This window comes from Bos indicus, chromosome 17 (genome assembly GCF_029378745.1).
Source record: "Bos indicus isolate NIAB-ARS_2022 breed Sahiwal x Tharparkar chromosome 17, NIAB-ARS_B.indTharparkar_mat_pri_1.0, whole genome shotgun sequence".
In the NCBI taxonomy this organism is placed as follows: Eukaryota; Metazoa; Chordata; class Mammalia; order Artiodactyla; family Bovidae; genus Bos; species Bos indicus.
Genome location: NC_091776.1, coordinates 70,730,178 through 70,749,726, shown reverse-complemented (window position 1 = coordinate 70,749,726; position 19,549 = coordinate 70,730,178). Strand labels below are relative to the sequence as shown.

Sequence of the window (19,549 nt, the reverse complement as noted above, 5' to 3'; positions counted from 1 at the left end):
GGCAGTATCAGGAAGTATTTTTGTTTAGTTTTGCTTTCCCTGAGACTTCATATAAACTGAATGGATAGTTGGGAGTAGATTCATCATGAAACAGAAGGTTTTCAAGTGTAGTAGGTACCTATGCAAGGTGTGTTGCCGGGGTCCAGCCCCAGCAGGATCCAAGGGTTCCCTCAGGATGACGGCATTGGCAAATAGGGAAAGTAAAGAGGGGAGAGACAGAGGCTTGATCTTCCTTGGTTTACACAGAAAGCCAATAAAGTTCCTGACACGGAACTTGCTCTGTTCACGGATGCGGAAGGTGCCCTCTCAGTGGGGTGAGGATGTGGGATGCCCTCTCCCCGGGAAAGACGCAGGGCACCTTCCCAATGGGGTCTTAGAAACCCAGGCAAAAAAGTGAACAGAGAGCCCCTGTGCTTCAAGTAGTCATCCTGAAAGAGAACAGAGAGAGAAAAGGAGAGAAAATGAAAAAAAAGAATGACATGGGGAGACCAAGCTCTGATGAAGCCGGGTCTGCAGCTTTATTTTCAAAAGGAGCTTTTACACCCTGAGTTACACATTTCCAGAAGTGAAAGATACAGAGTCATGCAGAGTCAGCTCAACAATACATCGGTTTGACCTTCATTGGGATCAGGATGTTTTTTTGCATAGCTTTTCATTTACAAGGGTCTTTGTGTTATGCACATTATCTTCTGGCCTGGAGGCCTGTTGACATTTTATGACCTTTTTCTGATCAAGGTTGGTCAACCAGAAAACTTGCTTTCCCTTAAACTGTTTCTTCTTTAGTTTTCCAATCTGTGTCTCCCTCAGAAAGTATTAAAGTTACATTCTTATGGAGCAAAGGTGCAGTGGGTTACAACAAAGAAGGAACTTACTAACTCAAGGGTCCTGTGTTGCTAAGGCCAAGGCTGCTGCTTGTTTTTCTTGTGTGCCAACTGTTTTTGCTGATGCACTCCCAGGTGCACTTTGAGTAAAGGACAAGGAAACTCGGTAGCAAACATTGGCTCAACAATGCAGTATTATTCTCATACAGCTTTTTTATCGCTCGAAGGTTATGCTTGGGGTGTTGTGAACAATCATGTGCGTTAGTTGCAAGAGTGTGGATAAACCTGCCAAGCAAGCTAAAATAGTAACAGGGGGGTTAAAGTAAAAATGCTCCTTTCAAGCCCAGGAGGCTTATTAACTAGAGCCCTAAGTTGATTTTCTTCAGAGAAAGGTGGTCGGGGATAGCCCGCTGTAAATGTCAGAAGAGTTGGTGAAAGGCATAATGTAATAAACAGTAGACACACAGATTTTAGTTTCGGGGTAGATGCTCGAGCAGGTCCAGGGAATCCCTCGAGTCCTGTTCTGCCTTTGCCTGTCAGGTCCTCTCCGCCTGACCTTTGTCACGGGTGGCATCTCCCGTGGTGGCTCCGGGCAGTGTGTGAAACTTGAAAATTCTCCAAGAAGAAGACGGACAGGCTAAGTTTCTTGTCCCACTTTCCCAGCTGCCTGTTCCCTGACCTCCCTTCAGGACCGGGAAGGACGGAGCCCAGCACCACGGGTGCAGGTCTGCAGGCCCAGGAGCCCCAGGGTACGGGGTCCACAGCCCCATCTTCCTGCACCCCCACCACAGTGAGGCCATGGGCCCTGATGGTCCAGGCCTCTGCAACAGGAGGACCATGAGTGACTGTCCCATTTGATTTCAGAAAAGATAAAGAAATGAGACGAGGGACGTGAAAAGAGTATTTCTGCCATTGATGTACCATCAGATAATTCATAGACAGAACCTGCGGCAGAAGAAAGCATGGTCTGTCTTGAGAGGCAGCCGCGTCCTCCTCTGCTGACCCCTCAGGACTCACCTTGTGTGAGGGCTCAGTTCATTCTGAAGGAAGGAAAATTCCCATATCTTCTCCATCCAGTTACTAGGAGCCTGGAGGGCCATGAGTTTTAGAAAATGCCGACCTGTTAGCAGCACTGTGGAAATGAGGAGGGAGCAGGGAGCAGGACCCAGGGCTCCTGTCAGCGTCTGAGCTGTCGACGGGTCCCTGCAGCCCAGGACCCACACTCTGTGGGGCGAGAGGATGGAGATGGGAGGAGCAGGGCTGCACTGGGGTGTTTCTGCTGAAGACGCAGCACCTGCTCTGGGGGATTTACTCCAGATATTGAGGGAGGGGCAGGTGGGCTCTGAAGTCAGATACGTGGCTTCCTGGGATGCCTGTGCTGTCTCGTGTCTCAGCACGATCCTGTGTGTCATCTCCCTCCCTTCAAGAGATCTCTGTGCAGAGAGGCCTTCCTTGGAAATCCCTCTATGGAAACTTCTCACTGAAACCAGGCTCAGAGCCAAAGTCCGAGGCCCAGGGGTTTTGTCTCACTTCCTTGTCATCTGAGCCACTGTGGGAACCTACAGCCTCGTCCTCCGTCTGCAGCCCAGAGATGACCAGGAGCCCCGCGTTGGACAAGGTGTCTTTGGGTCCAGAGAAGTGTCTGGGGACCCCGGAGCCCTGGAGCTTTTGGGAATCTGAGTTGTAGGACAGGAGGTACCGGGGAGGACTCCCTGGCTTCTGCTGGTACCAGGTTATAGACAAGCTGCCAATGTTATAGCCATTGCTCAGGGTGCAGGAGAGTCTGGCTGATGCTCCCAGAGATGCAGACAGGGAGTCTGACTGAGTCAGCACAGGCTGGGAGAGGGAACCTGCAGACTCAGACACAGGGGAGATGGGGCAGGAGCTGAAGGAAAGAGTCCCAGAGTCTGCGCCCCAGGGGATGATGAGGCTGGGACTGAGCCCTGGTGCCGGGGCCCATTGCTACCTGTGCAGTGAGAGAGGAACACCAGCAGGAGAGGAGTCCAGGTCATGGTGCTCACAGAACCCTGGTCCCCCAGAGGGCTTGGGCTGCTCCAGGCCTCCTGTTCTCCCCCAGACTCTGCTAGAGGAGGAACTGCCATGAAAATGGGGGTCCACCCAGGGCCCGCCCAGCCCCTCCCTGAACCCTGATGCTGGAGCTCTGCTCACAGCCCAGACTGTAGGGGAGGGAGGGGCTTCCCACTTGGGAGCCCCTGGAGGAAGCCCCTGCCAAGACTACACTGGTCCCTGCTCAGGGGACTCTGCAGCCAGAGAGGACGCACTGCTGAGTGCCCCCAGGAGCACAGACCCCAACGCCAGCCCAGCTCCTACAGTGTTGTGCTCCTTGAGCAGCTGTGCAAGGACCCCAAGGCAGTCCCACAGCGCTCCCTGCTGGTAACATATGGAAAAGTTTTGCTGAAAAAAGGAATGAAATTCAAAGTTCTCTAAGAAGGTTCTAGTAGAGAAAATAAGTAAACAGATGAAGATGCTTAGAAGAAACAGAATATATTGTCGTGTAATTATTCCACAAAAGACATAATGTATCCTGATTTAGCGTAAATATCTAACAAACTTCAGGAGTTATATGCTTCCAATACATTGGATTTGTATTTTTTTAAGCATTGAAAAAGATGTAAAATTTGTGTTTCTCTGAGAAAGCAGTTAAAGTGTTTTACACACAACCCATAAATAAAGCACATACGAGGGGAATTTATAGGACTTCCCTTGTTTTCCTGTGTTTAAGGATCTGCCTGTCGATGGAGGGGACATGGTTGCAGTGCCAGATGCAGGAAGCTCCCACATTCTGCAGAGCAACTCAGCAGGAAAGCCGAGCTGCTGAAGCTCCATCCCCTGGAGCTGGTGCCCTGCAGCAAGAGAATCCACCCCAATGGGAAGCCAGTGCACTGCAGTGAAGAGCTGCTGCGCCACCCACAACCAGAGCCCAGGAGCAGTGAATACCCCGCACAGCCATCCGTCAATCAACCAATAAAGTGTAAAAAACAACCTGACAACCAAGCCAGTAGAAGGGGACATTACAGACCACGGTCGTTAAACGTTGATCCAAGTCCTCTCGACGAAATGGAACATTAGAAAAGTAGAAAAATCCTAATATCAGGTTAAGACACTGACAGTGTTACCAAATGTTATCTTTTTGAATATATGTTATATTTTATATTAAGACTCTCAAACATAGATTTATAGAAAATCCAGTTCACATGCTCCCAGCCGCCCCCGACCCCTTCGGGCTCTTCTCGTGTCTCTGGGGCCTGGGCGTTTGCCAAGACCAACCTGGGGGCATCCTCCTCGTCCAAGGTGACTGAGGCCATCCCAGGGAGCAGCCTGGGGGGAACCTGGAGACCCTGGTGCTTGGCGGGCAGTGGGACCACGAAGCCAAGGGGAAGGTGCTGGGTCTGCTGGTGAGGACACCAGCACGCTGTGCCACTGCCAGGGAGGAAGTAATGCTGCCTGAACAGCTGCAGATTCTGTGGAGGGTGACTTTCGTCCTTTACCCAGTGGAATCATTACCCAGTGGAACAACTCAGGCTCCCAGTGGAGCCCGAATGTTACTGCATTCATTGGAATTGATGTGGTAATTCATCTAGCTGGATTGTGTGAGGAAGCAGAAAAATATGATCAAAAAGGGAAAGGTCTGGAAGGCTGGATAAGGCTCCTCATACCTGACAGATTGTGCTTGATTTTCATCAAACAGCTGATGGTATCCAGAAACAACAGAGAGGAGAACAAGCAGGAAAAAATTGGGGTACCACAAAAAGGGCATTTGCCCTGTTCATTCTTCCAAAGAGGACCACTGTGGACTTAGGATATGCCATCTTATTTCTGACTTTGATGGCTTTTCTGAGAGGTTCCAAGTTCTGGCTAACCACTACAAATCTATATACCCCACATCAGAAACAGACATTGAAGATGAATTCCAAAAACTCAAGGGTTAAATGGAAAGGGTGAAACCAACTGCTAGATATATGGAGTTTATATCCTATATCGAGCTTTCAAAGAAAGACCATCAAAGAAAATCTTGGTAGAAGCTGCAAATGCAGCACTGCTAGATACTGATTTTGAAAGTTATCCTTTCATAACCTCTTTGAACCGTACAGTTGGACGTGTTTGTACTGGCTTGGGTATGCTGCCTTAATATGTGGAGAAGTGTATGGAGTTATGAAAGCTTATACAACTAGAGTTGGGATTGGTCCTTTTCCTACAGAGCAAGACAATGCAATTGGAGAATTATTACAAACAAGGGATAGAGAGTTTGGTGTAACTACAGGAAGGGAAAGATGATGTGTCTGGTTGGACTTTGTTTTGATTAAATATGCTCATATGATTAATGGATTTACTGCATGGGTAGTCAAAACTTTTGATATTTTGGACATATGTATGAAAATCAGAGTTGGAGTTGCATACAAGTTAGATGGTGAGATTATAACTCATTTCCCAGTAAACCAAGAACTCTTAAATAAATGGATTTAAATGTAAGACAAGGATATTTAAGGAACATTTAAGGACTTTTAAGGAACTACCTATTAATGCCCAGAATTGTTTGATTTATTGAAGATGAAGTTCAAATTCCAGTTAAATAGATTTGCTTAGATAAATCCAGAGTCTATGATTCAACTCTTTTAAGGATTTCCAGTGATACAAGAAGCATTCCTGGAGCGGTGGGGAAAGGACTTTCTTAAATATTTCATTTATGATCTACCAATTCTGAGAATAAAGACACTGAAATGAGGTTTAGGCCTAACAGTCGCTTCCAGTCTTTCCAGAGGGATGGCTGGTGTGGAGATACATTTTGGCAATTTACAGTGTCAGCTGCCTTAGCTGGCATGATTGCCAAATCATTTGTTGTTCCTCCTGCTTATGGTGTCATATTTTCTTTTCATTTTAGTAATAATATAATCAATGTTGTTTGAAATCAGGTAGAATGATCTCTGTTCATTTCCAAGGCACCATTCAATATCACAGTAATCCAAGTCTACGCCCTGACCAGTTATGCTGAAGAAGCTGAAGTTGAACGGTTCTATGAAGACCTAGAAGACATTCTAGAGCTAACACCCAGAAAAGGTGTCCTTTTCAATATAGGGAACTGGAATGCAAAAGTAGGAAGTCAAGAAATACCTGAAGTAACAGGCAAATTTGGCCTTGGAGTACAGAATGAAGCAGGGCAAAGCCTAATAGAATTTTGCCAAGAGAATACACTGGTCATAGCAAACACCCTCTTTCAACAACACAAGAGAAACCTTTACAGATGGCCATCACCAGATGGTCAACACCAATATTCTTTGCAGCTAAAGATGGAGAAGCTCTATACAGTCAGCAAAAACAAGACCGGAAGCTGACTGTGGCTCAAATCATGAACTCCTTATTGCTAAATTCAGACTTAAATGGAAGAAAGTAGGGAAAACCACGAGACCATTCCGTTATGACCTAAATCAAATCCCTTATGATTATACAGTGGAAGTGAGAAACAGATTCAAGGGATTAGATCTGATAGAGGGCCTGAAGAGCTATGGATGGACGTTTGTGACATTGTACAGGAGGCAGGGCTCAAGATCATCCCCAAGAAAAAGTAATGCAAAAAGGCAAGTGGTTGTCTGAGGAGGCCTTACAAATAGCTGTGAAAAGAAAGAAGCAAGAGGCAAATCAGAAAAGGAAAGATATACCCATTTGAATGCAGAGTTCCAAAGAATAGCAAGGAGAGATAAGAAAGCCTTCTTTGGTGATCAATGTAAAGAAATAGAGGAAAACAATAGAATGGGAAAGACTAGAGATCTCTTCAAGAAAATAAGAGATGCCAAGGGAACATTTCATCCAAACACGGGCACAATAAAGGACAGAAATGGTATGGACCTAACAGAAGCAGAAGATATTAAGAAAGAGCTAGCAAGAATACACATAACTGTACAAAAAAGATCTTCATGATCCAGATAATCACAATGGTATGATGATTCACCTTGAGCCAGATCCTGGAATGTGAAGTCAAGTGGGCCTTAGGAAACTAGGGATTACTGAGGTGAAATGTGACAAAAACTAGGGTGTTCAGAGGTAAAATCTGACAGAAACTAATGGGTTCTGAATTAAAATCTGACAGAAACTAGGGGGTTGTGTGGTAAAAATCTGACAGAAAAAAAGGGTGCTGTGGTAAAATGTGACAGAAACTAGGCAGTTCTGAGGTGAAATGTGACAGAAACTAAGGGATACTGAGGTAAAATTTAAAAGAAACTATAGTCTTCTGAAGGAAAATCTGGTAGAAACTAGGGGATTCTGTGGTAAAATCTGACAGGAATTAGGTGATTCTGGCATAAAATCTGACATAAACTAGGGGCTTCTGGGGTAAAATCTGACAGAAACAAGGGGGTTCTGAGGGAAAATCTCACAGAAACTAGGGGGTTCTGAGGTAAAATTTGACAGAAATGAAGGGGCTCTGAGGTAACATCTAACAGAAACTTGGGATTTTGAGGTGAAATGTGGCAGAAAATAGGGGCTTCTGAGGTGAAATGTGGCAAAAAATAGGGGCTTCAGAAGTAAAATCTGACAGAAACTAGGGGGTTTTGAGGTAAAACTTGACAGAAGATAGCGACTCCTGAGGTAAAATCTGTGAGAAAGTAGGGGGCTTGTGAGGTAAGACGTGACAGACACTAAGGGGTTCTGTGGTAAAACCTGAGAGAAACTAGGTTCTCCTTAGGTAAACCTGACAGAATATAATGGGTTTTGTGGTAAATCGGACAGTAACTAGGGGCTTCTGACATAAAATCTGACAAAAACTAGGGGGTTCTGAGGTAAAATCTGACAGAATTACATGCTCCAGAGGTAAAATCTGAAAGAAACTAGATGATACTGAGGTATAGTGTGAGAGAAACTAGGGACTGTTTTGGTAAAATGTGACAGAAACGAGGGGGTTCTTGGGTAAAATCTGACAGAAATCAGGGGGTATGAAGGTAACATGTTACAGAAATTGGAGGCTTCTGAGGTAAAAACTGACAGAAAGCAGGAGGTACTAAGGTAAAATCTAACAGAAATTAGAGGCTTCTGGTGGAAAATCTGACAGAAGCTAGGGGCTTCTAGGGTAAAATCTGACAGAAACTAGGTTGGTTCTGTGGTAAAATCTGACAGAAACTAGGGGCTCCTGAGGTAAAATCTGTGAGAAACTAGGGGGATTCTGGGGGTAAACACTGACAGAAACTAAGGGGGTTCTGTGGTAAAATCTGAAAGAAACTAAGTTTTCCTTAGGTAAATCTGACATAGTATGGGGCTTCTGAGGAGGAGAAGGGGACGACAGAGGATCAGATGGTTGGATGGTATCATCGACTCAATAGGCATGAGTTTGAGCAAGCTTCAGGAGTTGGTGATGGACAGGGAAGCCTGGCATGATGCAGTCCATGGGATCACAAAATGTCAGACAGGACTGAGCGACTGAACTGAACTGAGGTTAAAATCTGACAGAAACTAAGGGGTTGTGTGGTAAAATCTGACAGAAATTCGATGGCTCCGTGGTAAAATCAGACAGAAACTAGGGGATTCTGAGCTAAAATCTGACAGGAACTAGGTGGTTCTGAGGTAAAATCTGACAGAATTACAGGCTCCAGAGGTAAGATCAGATAGAAACTAAGCAATACAGAGCTATAATCTGAGAGAAACTAGAGACACCTTTGGTACCATCTGACATAAACTAAGGGGTTCTGACATTAAATCTGAGAGAAACTAGGAAGTTTCTGACGTAAAATCCAGCAGAAACTAAGGGATTCTGTAGTAAAATCTGACAGAAACTAGGTTCTCCTTAGGTAAAATCTGACAGAAACTTGGTGGTTCCATGGTAAAATCAGACAGAAATTAGGGGGTTCTGAGGTAAAACCTGACAGAAACTAGGTGGTTCTGAAGTAAAACTTGACAGAATTATACAGAGTTAATTCTGATCCACGCTGGAGCTGTTTCTATGAATTTAACCCTTGTTTCTGTCACGTTTGTTATCATCATCATAAATAGCAGCCTGCTTCAGAGAACCCTACTCCCTCTGCCTGAGCCTTAAACCAATTACCTTTGGATAGCTCACAAGGAGATGGTCTGACCCTGCCCACCTGTGAATGACTGTAAGAAAGACGGAAATAACGTATGCCCTGCCTGAGGTTGCCATTCTAGGGAATCATTGCAAGAGTTCAATGGTCTTTTTCACTTTGTGTCCTCACTTGCCCCATCTCTCATCCCTAAAAGCAGCTAGCATCCAGGCCCCAAGAGCATGGTCATTTGGAGACATTAGTCTGCCAACTTCTCTGTCAGCTGACTTTCCAAATAAAGTCGTATTCCTTTCCTCTCGGATTCATTGGCCTGTCGTGAGGTGAGCAGAGTGAGTTTGGACTTGGTAACAGCCGCAAACATGTAGATCAATCTGGCAGGACTGAGGTCACCTTCACAGTATGAGGTTGTCCCAACCGTGATCTCAGGGCTCCTTTCACTTATTTACAACTGTGTGAATTTCTCAACAATGTTTTCTTGTTTTCAGTTTATAAGCCTCTCACCTACTGGGTTAATCATATTCCTAAGCATTTTATTTTTTTGATACTATCATGAATTGAATTTTTGAAAGTATCCTTCTTGCTTCTTTGCTTTTAGTAACTGGAAAACAACAGGTTTTCTAGCATTACTTCTGGTAACCCTGTGGGAGATCCTAGACAGAGCAGATCATGTTAAGATGAGAGCTTGTTTTCCTGTCTGTGGGGCAGGTGACGAGCAATGGGCAGGTGGGAATGTGACGTGGTGTCTGCAGCCCATGGGCCAGAAGATCACCACACCAAGGGTGACCTAGGACATGTGACCATCTGCAGAACCGGAATGGCTCCAGGCTGCATCCACTACTTGTGGGGGAAGGAAAGCCATGGAACACGTCTTTTTTTTTTTTTTTTTTCCATTTTAAGAAAAAAGTCATCAATGTATCAAGACCATAGTATGAGATATTGTAAAAGCACCAACTATTCTCATATTGGTGTCTGGTGACAATAATTTGTGGAAACTCCACAAATCAGGAGCAAAGTGAATTTAATCTCCATAACAATAATTCAACATCATGTGGCAAGTGTTAGACAAAGATATTGAACAGGAAGAATCAGTGGTGGGTCTTAGCAGTGAGGGCCATGGAGAGGCAGTAGTTCCAAAGGACCCAAATGTAAGGTGCACCTCAGATGCTCCCGTGTTGGTGCAGCAGTAACCGAAGAAACCTCCCCTGTGAAGAAAACGCACAGGCGTTCGTGTTGAGGGCCCATGAGAGGGGTCAGAGCTCTAGAAACTCCTGGGAATGGGCAGATGCCCAGATGGAGATTAAAGGGTCCCGAGTCAGAGTTCAGGTCTGAGATGACCTCAGCCAGACCCCAACCTCAGCCCCCGAGCTTCAGGGCAAAGAGACACTGTGTCCCTAGTGATGGGGACATGAACTTCCTGTTTCCTTTGAGACCTTCTCCTGGGAATGGGCTGCTGGAGAGACTTTAAGGACAGAGGGGACAGGAGGAGGCTCCATGCCCAGGCAGAGCCCCCGGATGACCTGGAGTCAGGGTGATAGCAGCAGCAGGTCCAGCAAGACGCCGAGCAGGAAGCCACTGGGCGGCCCCATCTCCCCAGAGAGGAGTCCATACCACAACTGGTCTAGTTCCGCAAGCCTGGAGCTCTGGGTGAGCCTGAAAGGCTGTCACAGGAAGGCGGGAGCAGCAGGCTGAGCATCAGGTCAGCCCAGTGATGGCCAAGGAGCCCGAACTCCAGATTTGAGACCTGGAAAACGAGCAGAGACCCCGAGATCTGAGATGGAGCAGGGATCCCCAAGGGCCCACTACTAGCATCAGAGAGAACGAGAGCTGTTGGGACCAGGACACACGCTGGATGCTCGATGAGTCCAGAATCAGACAGACTCTACTGTGCTTCTCTGGTTCTGACCTGACCCATCATGGACTCTGACTCCAGGGCACCTGCCCTTGGCACCGGGGATTTCTGCTAAAGTTGAGAAAATCAGACAATGTGTTGCTGCCAAGGAAAGCTGGAGAACGGGTGAATTAAGACAGATGTGAACAGATTTTTCCGGACCAAGTTCCCTGGTGTGATTCTGGACCCAGTCTTAGGCCAAACAGACAAATGAAGTGGCTGCCTTTGCAGAGGATGTTTCTGCCCCCAGAGCCCTGACTCTGAGAGGACAGCAGGTTTTTGTCTCCCTTCCCCCCTGGCCTGGAGCACTGTGGCACCACTGATACTGCTGTCGTAAGATACACAGTAATAATCAGCCTCGTCCTCAGCCTGGTGCGAGCTGATGGTCAGGGTGGCTGTGTTCCCAGACCTAGAGACGGAGAATCAGTTGGGGACCCCCGAGAGTCGACTGGTAGCACGGTCAATGAGGGTTCTGGGGGCCGATCCTGGGATCAGTTGGTACCAGCCAACATAATTGCCAGTTCCAACGTTGCTGCTGCTTCCAGAGCAGGTGATGGAGACCCTCTGGCCCAGGGACCCAGACATGGAGGGCGGTTGAGTCAGCACAGCTTGGGCCCAGGATCTTGGAAGGGGGAGAGACAGAGATGGTGACTCAGGAGTCCAGACATGAGAGCAGGGAGCAGGGCCTGTGTGTCTTCCCAGGGCCCTTCCCCTGTCCCCCCCATCCAGTCACCTGTGCAGAGAGCGACCAGCGTGAGGAGCAGAGGGGACCAGGCCACAGTGGACATGTCAGGGTGTCCTGCCGTCTGTGGCCCCACAGCAGAACAGAGCGTCCCCACACCGCTCCTTTCCCTCTTCATATACTGAGAGGGGGAGGGTCCTTTCATGCAAATGACTGTCCTCCCCTCCAACCCCCACAATGCTCTGATCACCTCTGGGACCTGGCTCAGCTTCCTGTGCCTGAGGGAGACCAGTGTGTGATCTGGGGAAGGGATGCGTGGGGCTTGGGGGTGGGATGTCACAAATGGGAACCCTGAGCAGAAACCATCAGGAAGTACCAGAGGGCTGCTCTCTGCTCTCACCCCTCCAGACACTCAGGAAAGGCCTTGGAATGCCCCCTGGTGTCCTGGCCAAACACACATCCTGACCTGGTGATCAGAGCTCTTAACAGCCAACTTTCCCCAAACTGGTTTTGTAATTATACCTTCAGGATGTGTTTGCTTGGAAAACAGCAGCCAACTGTAGCTTACCCTGTAGTGCATGTGAGTGTTACACAGTGGATGTGTGATTTTGAGATTTTCAATGAACCAAAATGTGATCATGGAGTAGTAAAAATCTAAGGGCCTCACTTAAAATAGATGCCTAAATTTAACTGAAGAAAATGTTGTTGTTAAGTCACTAAGCTGTGTCCAACTCTGGCTCTGGTTTAATTCTGCATTCCCATGGTAGTATTTCTAAAACATAATTTTCCTTGTAGCCTCTGTTCTTTAAGTAAGATAATTTTAAAGACTTTCTGACATGTATGGCATCTCCACTGGGGGATTTTATGTCGTAGCAGGACGTTCTCTCTGTGAAACAGGGCAGGCTGAGTTCTCAGAGCCATCGCTCGGTCTCAGATCTGAGATGAGACACAGGACATGACAAGGCAGATCAGCTGTTCTCAGGAACCTCAGACGGGACCATAGACATGGTCAGACAGAGCAGCAGTCACGGCCCCGGGGGCAGAGCCCACAGGGTCTGCTTTCCCAGCCCAGGGCCCCAGCAGCTTCTCCCGGGCTCACTGTGCATAAAATCAGTCCCACAGCAGCTGAGCACAGACACTCCTCAGCCAGGAATCATTTCCCAGGTCTCAGGACAGGGTTTCTCTCCCCTCCTGATTCCTCACTCAATGGGCACACAGGACGGAGTGTGAGGTCTCAGGGAATAAATCGGCTACTAGAGGGGTTCATGGATCCCCTGGGAAACCAGGGGAACCTGGGGAGGAACAGGGAGGGGACGAGTAGGGGTCACATCTGAGAACCAGAGACCTGAGGCTTCTTGGAAAGGAAGGGTTAGAGAGGTTCAAGGGGGGGCCGAGGAAGTGAGTGTAAATTTCAGAAAGATTTGGAAACATGTCCACCATCTTCTGACAGAGTGAGCTGGGTCATGACCATGGAGATCAACAGTATAGGTCTGTAGAAAGAGAAGGGCCCAGAATTGGGAGGAAAGTCATGAATGAGGGGAGCGGGAGGGGTGCATGGAGTGGGCTCTGGGGGCTCCTCCCCTCCTCTGTTTCTGGGAAGAGGGTGGGGACTGATGACCACCTGACCCCTTCACCCTCCAATTCCAGGTGCTCGGCCCCGTGTGCAGCTTCTCTCCCAGGAGGAGGCCTGGGGGCCGCGGGTCTGAGTCTGTCCTTTGAGAGGAAGCACCTGCTGTCACGTCCAACTCAGTCTGCTGAGCCCGGGAGCAGGGCAAGCTCAGGGGACCATGTTGGTCTGTTGCTATTGCTGCTGCTGCCAGGTTGCTTCAGTCATGTCCGACTCTGTATGACCCAAAGACGGCAGCCCCCAGGCTCCTCCATCCCTGGGACTCTCCAGGCAAGAACGATGGAGTGGGTTGCCATTTCCTTCTCCAGTGCATGCACGCACGCATGCTAAGTCACTTCAGTCGTGCCCGACTCTGTGTGACCCCATGGACAGGCTCCTCTGTCTACGCGATTCTCTAGGCAAGAATACTGGGGTGGGTTGTCATTTCCTTGTCCTAAGTCTTCCTCTCTTGCCCCAGTAATCCAGCCTTTCCACACCTGAGCCCGTCTTTAGAATACTCTCCGTCTTCTCAGGGAGCCCTGAGTCCGTCTGTGAGGTGCTGTCCGTCCTCCAGCCCTGAGCCGAGCAGGAAATCCCAGAGCCTGTGTCTGCTGTGAAGGGTGAGGGGTGGCCCTTGAAGCACTCTTTTAAGCTGTCTCTAGTCCCAGCGCTGGGGAGACCAGGATGGGAGGTGGGGAGTGGCATGCGGAGCCGCATGGGCAGGCTTAGGGTGACAGCGTCCTGTGCTGTAAACAGCCATGACCACGTGGAGTACCTTCAATAGAACTGTGGGTTTCACGGGTAAAGGTCACCATCTCGTCATGCAATTATGACAGCTGGCAAGTTCATTTCCAACAAAGTTGGGACACATGTTTCATCATCAGAAATAGAAAAACATGGTGTGTGGACAGGTAGGTGTGGTGAGCATCATGGACCTTGTAAAACTCCCTTCCCTGTGGTTCTGGGTGGAGCCGATGGACCCGGGACGGAGGAGGGGTGTGGGGGCAACGAGGAGGAGAAGGAGCTCAGACACCTCACGTTAACGTGTGTGGAAGAGACGGGAAAGTCTTGTTCATTCTTGTTTCTTTGACGTAAAAATGTAAATGCTCTTCTTATTTGTATTCATATTGGAATTGCTGCTAAAGTAGCTTTTTAATAAAATTCACATGATTTTTGTCAGAGGTGTTTGAGAACCTCAGCTCATAGAGGTGAAAAATATATATTCCTACTGAATTCTTTTCTTATTATATGAACATATTGATGACAGTTTGGCTGAACTTCTGATTTCATATATTTCACGTTACAAGTGTTAACATAAAGTATTAATAAAATGGGAAGGAACGAGTAAGGGAGCCACAAAAACTGACACGATATCACTTTCCGTTGTTCAATTCAAAATGTTGAAATTGCCAAATAACACAACAGGGAACATATTTAAATGACACCGATGGTGACAGAGGGTCCTTGCCTGCATCCCTCATCCACGGGGAACACCCGGGCGTTCGGTGGGCAATGGGGCAGCCTCTGCAGGGGTCTCTCATCCCCTGTCCAGGTATCCCCGGAGGTCGAGGTTCCTGAAGGAAGTTCATTTTTGTTGTATGACCGTCCCTCTGTCCTTGGTTGGATGTCAGGTCTGGGCACTGACCCCACGACAGAGCAGCAGGAACTGAGAGGCAAGCCTGTGGCTCTGAGCTGAGAGCTGCTGTGTCCCCTGGGAGCCCAGGTTCAGGACGTCACCCTCCAGTGAGGACCCTGCTGCCCACGTGGGCAAGAGCCAACACAGGAGGTGCCAGCCTGCCTGGCCAGGACCCTGGGTTCTCAGGACCAGGCCCACAGCGCCCCCTGCTGGACTCAGACCTCCTCCTCCCCCACTTCACACCACAGCCTCCTGGAAGGGCTTTCTCACACTTGCAGCTGGGTCTTCCTGATGTCACCGCCCAGGGCAGTAGAATGAGTCGCCTTCATCTAGTTTGGGCTTGGTCATTGATTTTTCCAGTACCTAATGAGAGATCCAACCAGTCCATCCTAAAGGAGACCAGTCCTGGGTGTGCATTGGAATGAATGATGCTGAAGCTGAAACTCCAATACTTTGGCCACCTCAGGCGAAGCATTGATTCATTGGAAAAGACCCTGATGCTGGGATTGATTGGGGGCAGGAAGAGAAGGGGACGACAGAGGATGAGATGGCTGGATGGCATCACCTACTAGATGCACATGTGTTTGGGTGGACTCTGGGAGTTGGTGATGGACAGGGAGGCCTGGCGTGATGGGATCATGGGGTCGCAAAGAGTCGGACATGACTAAGTGACTGAACTGAACTGAACTGAACTGAATGACCTCAGACCCCTGAATGGTATGCTGATACACTTAAGAATTTCAGGATTCCCTGATGTCTGAGTTTGCTCTGCCGAGCTCGTGGGTTCACTGCCATAACACAACCACCCGAACCTGAATTTCCAGGGTTCAAAAACCCAGCATTCCCGGGGGGTTGTGCCTGGTCATGATTCTGTCTGAGTTTCCTTCCCAGGTTGATAGGTAGTCAAGGTTGAATTTGCAAGGCCTCCCGGAGCCTTCCCAGCTGACTACATGGCTCTGTTCTTATTTCTCTCTTTGCAAAGAGAATAGGGAGGCTCTCAGGTACAACAAATCTCTTCTTGGTCACTTCCAGGGGTTCTCATTTACCCTTCATCATGGTTCTCATAGTACTTCTTTTTGACTCAGATATTTAAAGATGTTTTTAGTCTAATTTTATAATCTTTCTATAATAAATGTTTGATATAAAAGATTATGCTTATAAATGGGAATCTCATCCTTGTCTGGGCTCCTGTTTCATCTCTGGTTGAGAAACCCTTATGACCGTTACCTGATCTTCATTGGACATGGTGAGAGGCGGTCACAGGAAAGGCAGGAGCAGCAGCCTGGGCCTCAGCTCAGCCCAGGGCCGGCCAAGGAGCTAAACGTCCTGAATCAGACCCAGCTGGACACTGTCTCTCTGGTTCTGACATGACCGTCATGGACTCTGTCCGCCAGGACCTGCCTCTGGCATTCAGGTCCTTCTGCTCAACTTCAGATATTCATATAAAATACGGTTGCCGAAAGCAAAGCCTTGGTGAGGGGTCAGAATGAAGAAGAACTGAAAGGGTTTCCCAGACCAATTTCCTGGTGTGGGGCTCAGACCCCCGTTTTAAATCAAACAAGCAACAGAAGTGTCTGCATTGGCAGAAGATGCTTCAGCCCAGGGAGGCCCGTGACTTCAGGGAGGGCAGGTTTTTGTCTCACTTCCCCCCTGGCCTGGAGCACTGTGGCATTACTGCTACTATCCTCAGCAGATGCACAGAAATAATCTGCCTCGTCCTCAGCCTGGAGCGAGCTGATGGTCAGGGTGGCTGTGTTCCCAGACCTGGAGCCGGAGAATCGGTCGGGGACCCCCGAGGCTCGACTGGTGTCACCATAGATGAGGGTTCTGGGGGCCGATCCTGGGATCAGTTGGTACCAGCTCACATATCCATTTCCAACATTGCTGCTGCTTCCAGAGCAGGTGATGGAGACCCTCTGGCCCAGGGACCCGGACACGGATGATGGCTGAGTCAGCACAGCCTGGGCCCAGGATCCTGGAAGGGCGAGAGACAGAGATGGTGACTCGGGGGTCAACACATGAGAGCAGGGAGCAGGGCCCTTGTGTCTTCCCCGGGCCCTTCCCCTGTCCCCCCCATCCAGTCACCTGTGTAGACAGCAACCAGCGTGAGGAACAGAGGGGACCAGGCCATGGTGGACATGTCAGGGCGTCCTGCTGTCTGTGGCCCCACAGCAGAACAGAGCGTCCCCACACCGCTCCTTCCCCTCTTCATACCCTGAGAGGGGGCGGGGCCTTTCATGCAAATGACTGTCCTCCCGTCCAAACCCCACAATGCTCTGATCACCTCTGGGACCTGGGTCAGCTTCCTGTGCCTGAGGGAGACCAGTGTGTGATCTGGGGAAGGGATGCGTGGGGCTTGGGGGTGGCATGTCACAGCTGGGACCCTGAGCAGAAAGCATCAGGAAGTACCAGGGGGCTGGTCTCTGCTCTCACCCCTCCAGACACTCAGGAAAGGCCTTGGAATGCCCCCTGGTGTCCTGGCCAAACATACATCCTGACCTGGTGATAGAGCTCTTAGAGTCAACATTCCCAAAACTGGTCTTGAAATTATACCTTCAGGATGTGTTTGGTTGGAAAACAGCAGCCAACTGTAGCTTACCCTGTAGTGCATGTGAGTGTTACACAGTGGATGTGTGATTTTGAGATTTTCAATGAACCAAAATGTGATCGTGGAGTAGTGAAAATCTAAGGGCCTCACTTAAAATAGATGCCTAAATTTAACTGAAGCAAATGTTGTGGTTCAGTCCGACAAAGTTGTGTCCGTCTCTGGCTCTATTTTAATTTTTATTGCCATGGTACTATTTCTAAAACATAATTTTCCTTTTAGATTCTGTTCTTTAAATAAGATCATTTTAAAGACTCTGTGACATATATGGCATCTGTGAAACAGGGCAGGCTGAGTTATCAGAGCCATGGGTCAGTCTCAGATCTGAGATGAGGGACAGGACATGACAACACAGATCAGTTGTTCTCAGGAATCTCAGACGTGATCATGGGGATCAAACCTGACTTAGGTGTGGTCCAGACAGAGCAGCAGTCACGGCCCCGGGGGCAGAGCCCCAGGACAGGGTCTGCTTTCCCAGCCCAGGGCCCCAGCAGCTTCTCCCGGGCTCACTGTGCATAAAGTCAGTCCCACAGCAGCTGAGCACAGACACTCCTCAGCCAGGAATCATTTCCCAGGTCTCAGGACAGGGTTTCTCTCCCCTCCTGATTCCTCACTCGATGGGCACATGGGACAGAGTGTGAACGTTCACGGGATAAATCAGCTGCTGGGTGGGCATCACTGGGTCCCCTGGGAAATGAGGGGGAACCAGGGGTGGAACAGGGAGGGGTCGAGCTGGGGTCAAACCTGAGAGCCGGAAACGTGAGGCTTCACGGGAGGAAGGGTTAGAGATGTTCAAGGAGGGGGATGAGGAAGTGAGTGTTTCAGAAAGATCTGGAAACTCGTTCATGACTCTCTAAGAGCATGAGCTTGGTCATCACTGTGGAGGCCAACAGTGTATGATGTAGAAAGAGCGAGGCCCAGAATTGGGAGGAAAGTCACGAATGAGGAGAGCGGGAGGGCAGGCTCTGAGCAAAGAGATGAGCAGGAGCGGGCGCAGGCTGAGGAGAGCTGGAGGGGTTCACCGGGTGGGCTCTAGGGGCTCCTTCCCTCCTCTCTTTCTGGGAAGAGGGTGGGCACTGATGACCACCTGACCCCTTCACCCTCCAACTCTGGGTGTTTGGCCCCGGGTGCAGCTTCAGTCCCAGGAGGAGGCCTGGGGGCCGCGGCTCTGAGTCTGTCCCCTGAGAGGAACCACCTGCTCTCACATCCAACTCAGTCCGCTGAGCCCGGGTGCAGACCCAGCTCAGGGGACCATGGGGGTGCGTTGAGGGGCTGCCAGTTCTGAGCAGGTGCACAGCGCCCCCTGGTGACGCACCCGGGGAACGTTCTCGGCGGTGAGAGTGGGAGCAAGGTGCCGCTCAGTTACTTGGTTCTCAATCCTGTCTGACTCCTTTGCGACCCCGTGGACTCTAGCCCACCAGGCTCATCTGTCCATGGGATTCTCCAGGCAAGAACACTGGAGAGGGTTGCCGTTTCTTGCTCCAGAGGATCTTCCCACCCCAGGGACAGAACCCACTTCTCTTATGTCCCTTGCATTGGCACCGGGTTCTTTACCTCTAGTGACACCTGGGAAGCCTTATGAAAGGAAGCAGGGGCGCTCTTTTTTCCTGTCACCAAACACTCTGTCAATAAACAAATGAATGAATTGAATAGCAATAAGTATTACATGTCTTTGATAGTGTGCAGATACTTCTTTTTTATTTCTCCTATTGTATTTTCAGGTGATTCTGACTACTTTTTCTCTTTTTCCTACATTTATCTCCTTTTCCTTAGGACCCAACAGTGTTTGTACTTGCTCATCAAGTAGATTTGATGATTTGTCCCTAAAAACATCTGTCACCTGATTTCATCATCTCAGGCATCTCACCAGTGATGTCTATGCCTTCTCACTTCCCTTCAATATTTAGTATTCTGGTTCTTGATAGAAGTGACAATTCTACTGGATACTGGATTCTGTGGAAATTGCTTGTAGAAACTCTGGGTTCCATTTCCTTTTCCTTTAACAGAAAATGCTTCTGTGGTGGAAGCTCAGGGATGTGCATTCACTGCCCAGTGACCCAGCAAGGGCGCACTGACTCCCCTGCTCCGTGCTGCCGACTCCGACCTGGGAGCCGGGGGCAATTGCTGTGAGCAGCTCCTTCATCCAGGGGCGTGTGACCACCCCTTGTGTGCCGCTGGCCTAGGGAGGGGAGTCAAGCTGAGTGGTCAGCTGTGCTGCAGTCAGGGGACACTCATTTCTGCTGGGTTCCGTGGTCTCAGGGACTCCAGGAAAGGAGGGGCAAACACC

The 19,549-nt window shown here is 49.0% G+C and overlaps 1 long non-coding RNA gene and 1 pseudogene across 1 annotated transcript; one reads left to right on the top strand and one right to left on the bottom strand.

Moving 5' to 3' along the window:
• Window positions 1-3,708: 3,708 nt before the first annotated feature.
• LOC139176667 (adenylosuccinate synthetase isozyme 2-like) lies at window positions 3,709-5,306 on the top strand (annotated as a pseudogene).
• Window positions 5,307-16,472: 11,166 nt separating this feature from the next.
• LOC139176787 (uncharacterized) lies at window positions 16,473-17,077 on the bottom strand. The gene is made up of 2 exons (XR_011561243.1): window positions 16,743-17,077; window positions 16,473-16,632 (listed from the first exon to the last, which is right to left on the bottom strand). It is a non-coding gene; the product is annotated as an uncharacterized lncRNA (long non-coding RNA).
• Between the last annotated feature and the right edge of the window lie 2,472 nt (window positions 17,078-19,549).